A 5849-nucleotide genomic window follows, 5' to 3' on the forward strand; every position below is an offset into this window, starting at 1 on the left:
GAAAGGGATAGTGGGTGACAGGATTCAGAAGGGCGGAAAGCAAATAAAACGAATCCTTCATCTACTCAAGCTACTTCAAATTTACTTAAAGCACCCGCATCTTCATCTACTAAAGGCCTGAAGCACCTGCATCTTCACCCACGACTTCATCCACTAAAGGTACTTCACTCGAAGTAACAACACCTTTCATCCACTAAAGCTAGTTCACTCGAAGTACCTGTTCCAGACTCAAATAATGTACCGTCAAAATCGCGTGCAAGCTTCTTTTCTTTGGTTATATCGACAGAAACTGCAGAGAAAAGACACTTACTTGAAGAATTAGCCACAGCTCATGGGAGAGAGCACCTAATAATGGAGGAATTCCGCGGGATTTCTTGCGCGCGCTAAAAGTCGAGTCGACTAAAGGCCAATTCATCCCCTCCCGCAAACCACCTAACCTATAGGTTAGATGATCTATCTCGAAAGATGAGAAACCCAGTAGAGTAGTTCCAGTCCTGCCCTGAGCATTCCACTTTCACGATAACTGGTATGGTAGCTTCGCAGAGTGGGTTCGATGATTCATCATCAAATTGTTGACAGAAATCAACGATCAACGTTAAAAAGTACCCCACCCGGGTTTGGTTCATCCAGCCGCTATTTTCTTTTAATGGTGGAGGCAGAACAGGCGCAGTACGACAGGGAGTGGATTTGTAATCTTGGGGAAGGGAAGGGTTTGATTGCGTGCTTGACAAGGCTTTCGCACAACAACTTCTCTGGCGCTCTCTCCTCCATTGCGGCGCCCTTTCTTTCATGGCTTAACGTTTCAAACAACAGCCTTTCAGGCAGCCTCCCGATGGGTATCGACCAATGCAGGACACTTAAACATCTTAACATTTCCTTTAATCAAGGAACTGGAGAAATACCTCTTAAAGCCTTCTTATTATCTACCTTGAACCTCACAACTGCCATAGCTAGTAGTTGCTCAGACCTAACTCTGTTAGATCTCTCTAAAAATTTTATAACAGGCCCAATTCCCACATCCCTTAGCTCCTGCCAAAGCTTGCGCCATGTCAACATCTCCTTGAACTCCTGGAAATATTCCCACCATCTTCAACTAGCTAGTAAGCCTAGAGGTGTTTTTCGTCTCCAAAAACAATCTCACAGGCGCAATACTACCCGATTTTGGGGATTCTTTACACCAGCTTAAGAAGCTGGATCTTTCGGCAACAAGAAGAAACAAGATAATCCCAATTTTCGGCTCTGCATAAGCTTGTATTGAGCTTCAACAAGTTCACGGGGCCTCTTCCTGCATCCCTCCCCAACTCCAGTAGGTTAAGGGTACTTGACCTCAGTGCAAATGCCTTCACAGGAAGTATTCCTGGCAAGATCTGTGGTCCTTCGCTCCGCAGATAGCTATTAGCAGACAATGATTTGTTTGGGGTGGTGCCCTTGGAGAGCTGAAGCAGCCTTGCTGCAATAGATGTCAGTTGCAACTTTATGACTTGCGCCTTCCCGACACCGCTACCGGCTATGCCTAACATGAGAGAGATGGTTATGTAGGGCAACTTTATTGAACAGGAAATCCCCATTGACATCCGCGGCACAACAAGGCAATTATGGCTACTGGTGCTCAACCTCAACCTTATCAACGGCACCATCTCGCCCACCCTCTCAAACTGCAGCAACCTAAAGTAGCTAACTATTTCAAATTCAAACAACCGTCTCACAAGTTACATTCCGCCGGAGCTGGGGCTTATGCCAAGAATCAATTTTCTGCATCTCAACAACAATTCATTGTCGGGCACAATACTGCCTACACTTGGGAACTCCAGGTATCTATCGTGGGTTTATCTCAACGGCAACGAGCTAGATGGTGCCGGTGAGGTGGTTATGCGACACCGAAAGCTTTTTGTGGTAAGGAAAATATTTCATTATACTTTCTTTGGATTGAAGGGAGCTTTGAACTAAAACAAAATTTGGACTGAAGGGAACTCTTTCTCCTTGGACGGGAGAGAACTACCCTAGGCTAGGAAGCCACCTCACCTTAAATTGAAGGGAGCTAAGCTATTTAGTATCCTTTGGATTGAAGGAAGCTGGCAAGAAAGCTTTCCTTTGGTTTGGGAGCTACTTTTCTTTGGACTGAAGGAAGCTCCTGATGTCTTATCATGTTACTTCGGACTGAAGGGAGCTAAGCTATTTAGTATCCTTTGGACTGAAGGAAGCTGGCAAGAAAGCTTTCCTTTGGTTTGGGAGCTACTTTTCTTTGGACTAAAGGAAGCTCCTGATGTCTTATCATGTTACTTCGGACTGAAGGGAGCTCTTTCATTGATGTCTTATTATGTTAATTTGGACTGAAGGGAGCTCTTTCATTGATGTCGTCTTATCATGTTAATTTGGACTGAAGGGAGCTCTTTCATTGATATCTTATCATGTTAATTTGGACTGAAGGGAGCTGCTCTCTTCTCTCTTGTTAGACTAAAATAAACTTACTTTTTATCCCATACCACAGAAAGCATCCTGCCCTTCTTTTGTGGTCCTTCTCTCAAGAAGTTGCTGCTTGCAGATAATGAATTGTCTGGGGCAGTGCCCTTGGATGGTTTAACCTTGTCACATTAGATATCATAATTTTGTGAATGGCAAAGCCACTGCCCGTCTTGCCTTACCTGTAGGAAGGAGTGGGCCAATCTTATTTCATTGAGGGAGAAGACCTGACATCTGCTCAGCGACAAGCCAACTGTGGTTGCTGGTTCTCACCTTTTCAATGGCATGGCACAATTCTACCCACCTTGGCAAACTGCAGCTTAGAGTAGCTAGCTCTCCTCACAAGCAACCTCTTTACATCACAGGCAACATTCCTTTAGTGGTCTCATGCTGGCGAATCAATTACTTGCATTTGGGCCCTTGTCCGGCACCATCCCGCCCACCCTCTCAAACTGCAGCAGCCTAGAGTGGCTAACTATTTCAAACAACCGTCTCACAAGTTACATTCCGCCAGAGCTGGGGCTTATGCCAAGAATCAATTTTCTACACCTTGGCAACAATTCGTTATCAGGCACAATTCCACCCACACTTGGAAACTGCAGGTATCTGGTGTGGTTGGATCTTAACAGCAATGATCTAGAGGGCATCATCCCCTGCGAAGTGACCGAGCAAGCAGGGAAGGTGATAAAAGGAACGCTCAGCACTGGTTTGCGATTCGGGTATTTTAAGTATCTGTACGGAGATCTATGCATAGAGTATGGCTTGGGTTCAGTGCTTACCATGAGAAGAGTTCACCTTTTAAGGCTAAGAAAAATTCTAAACTTCCAGAGCAGAGATGCAACCTTAGCGTTTCTATGCAGACATTGCACCATACTACATCCCTAACCCTCCAGGATCCAGTGAAGGCAGCCTAACATTCTTTGATGTTAGCCAAAACAAGCTTACAGGCACTATTCCAGAGGACTATGGTAGCCTAATCTACACCCAGGTGCTTTCATTATTACATAACAACTTCACTGGCACCATCCCTTTCAGCCTAGGCAACCTGGTCCAATGCTCCAAAAACCACCTAGACCATAACCACCTTCAAGGAGGCCACCAAGGGCTTCTGTGAAGAGGCCAGGATAGGCAGTGAAGGCTTTAGCATAGTCTACAAGGTCACCTTAGACGATCAAACTGTGGCAGTGGTTAAGAATCTCATCCATAAGATTGATGAGAAGGGTGAGCCAAGAGATTTCCAGGCAAAGATAAAAACAATAGGGAAAATCAAACACCCTAACCTCGTCTCTTTGTGGGGTTATTCTCAGACAGACAATGAAGGGTTGCTCATCTATGAGTACATGGAAAATGGCAGCTTGTATAAGTAGCTTGATGGCACGACCTATGAGTACATGGAAAATGGCAGCTTGTATAATTCATGGCAACAAAAAAAAACAAGATGATCCCAATGGCCAGCCTGCGGCTACAATAGGGCTTAGCTGGGAAAGCAATTAGCTTATAATAGCTTCAGGAAAGTATCCTATTAGCCCATTGTCACTCAGATTCAATACTTCAAGAGAGAAGCACTTTGCAAGAGAGGCCCATAAAAGAATTTGCCAATACCAGGATTAAGCATATGATCACACAAGTTGTAAGTCTCCACAAACAAAGTGTATTCTGGTTTCAGGGGATGTTGTGTTTGTGGAAGATTCTGTTTAGCCCTTGCTGTCATGTACTAGAGACAATAATGTAAGCTCACAGGACATTTATGACACTTTGTTGCGTCGTTTTAGTGGTGGAAGTTTGAATGTAAATTCCAATGAGGAAAATGTAGAACTTATGGGGGTTTTTAAAAATGTTACAGATTAGCCTATTACTGATGTAGATATACATGATGAGGTGTAAGGACATGGGTCCTACGGGCAAGGCCACCGGCACGACCGGCAGACAGTGTGTACGCTAGGGGGAGGCTATAAGATAGCACGTTGGGTGGAGACTAGCACACGTATTACTCTCGTCCTTTCACTGGTATTGGAACTATTCTTGGGGAAGGGGAAAAGTGGGTTGCATGTACATGCGATGCACATCTCCTTCCCCACGATATGCAGACACCCCCGTAGTGCAGCAAAAGAAGAAGACATGTCCGAAGTTCTGTGCGCAACACGAGGAGACAGTCAGTGACTGCCCCATCTATGCACTCCATAGTGCACGCACGAACAAGACGAGCAACCAAGGCAAACTCAATTGGCAACTCGACGACACCGAGGCTCCGTTGGTGCCTTTGGCCGCACGCATAGGAAGGCCCTCTAAACCCTTGCATAAAGGAGGGTTGAACCCACCCCATGAGGGTAAGAGGCCAACACTCTACAATCCAAGGTATCGAGCCTCGTTGTGTATAACAAAGGAAAGCTAGAAGGAAAGGAAAGCTACAAACTTCAAGGAAGTAGTTTCACCCTTCCTTTTCCTTTTCACTTCTTAGAGAAAGCCAAGTTTTTCTCCAAGTTTTCCTCCAAAAATTCTCTTTTCCTCAAGGAGGAAGCTTCAAAGTGAACAAAAGCCTTCACAAAAATGACGAGTTTTTTTGAAGAATCAACGAAGGTGTTCTTACGACGAACGACACGTGAAGCGCTATAATTTTCATAAGGCGAGGCTCGCATGCAACGACAAAATCACCGAGCATAAAAAACACAAAGACTTCAAGCTTTACAAGGTACAAGTTGACGTTTTTTCTCTCTCTACATTAGTTCGTGTTTACCATGGCCAGCGAGGATATTCCACCTACACACACTTTTGATTTTGAGCACGTACATTAAAATCCGTACACCACGGGTGTTGTTGATATTAATATGCATAACGATGATGATCTAGGAGATCATGGCCTTGTAAATATGGCTGCTTTCAAGGCTTTGAAAAATTGCCAAAGTGTACTTGAATGCAATCTCTCTGCACTAAATACAAATGCTACCAATCTTACTAAGCTACTTGTGAAATTAACAAATTCACAAATGGCTCAAGGAGCCCTAGGTGGCACGGTTCAAGGAACCCAAGCTCGCATGACTCAACGAGTTCAAGAGACAAGTGCTTCAAAAGATGTAGAAGGTAGCAATGCATTGTTTAAGAATATCACCATTCTTGAGTTCATGGTGAAGAGCGTGATCGCAACAAGGATGCGGTAAATACGTTCTTACACGAATGCAGAGATATTTATCGGTTCAGACACACCCCGGGTATAAAGACAGTTGTGGAGACAAGTTTATCTCTTGAAGGCAAGGCCTATAAGTGGTGGATGACATTTCCAATAGATGCTCGTACTCCGTCTTCGACTGCGTTTCAAGCTTCTTTCTCCAAAGAGTTTTTGGACTCCAATGAAGAGGATAATAATTGGTTAGCACGGGATGCATGCCACATGT

The 5849-nt window shown here is 44.5% G+C and overlaps 1 pseudogene; it reads left to right on the forward strand.

The window, feature by feature from the left end:
• Positions 1–553: 553 nt before the first annotated feature.
• Positions 554–3574, forward strand: LOC147422802 (brassinosteroid LRR receptor kinase BRL1-like; annotated as a pseudogene).
• Positions 3575–5849: the final 2275 nt, after the last annotated feature.

Source organism: Adiantum capillus-veneris, chromosome 27 (genome assembly GCF_014529385.1).
Source record: "Adiantum capillus-veneris isolate H3 chromosome 27, ASM1452938v2, whole genome shotgun sequence".
Lineage (NCBI taxonomy): Eukaryota > Viridiplantae > Streptophyta > Polypodiopsida > Polypodiales > Pteridaceae > Adiantum > Adiantum capillus-veneris.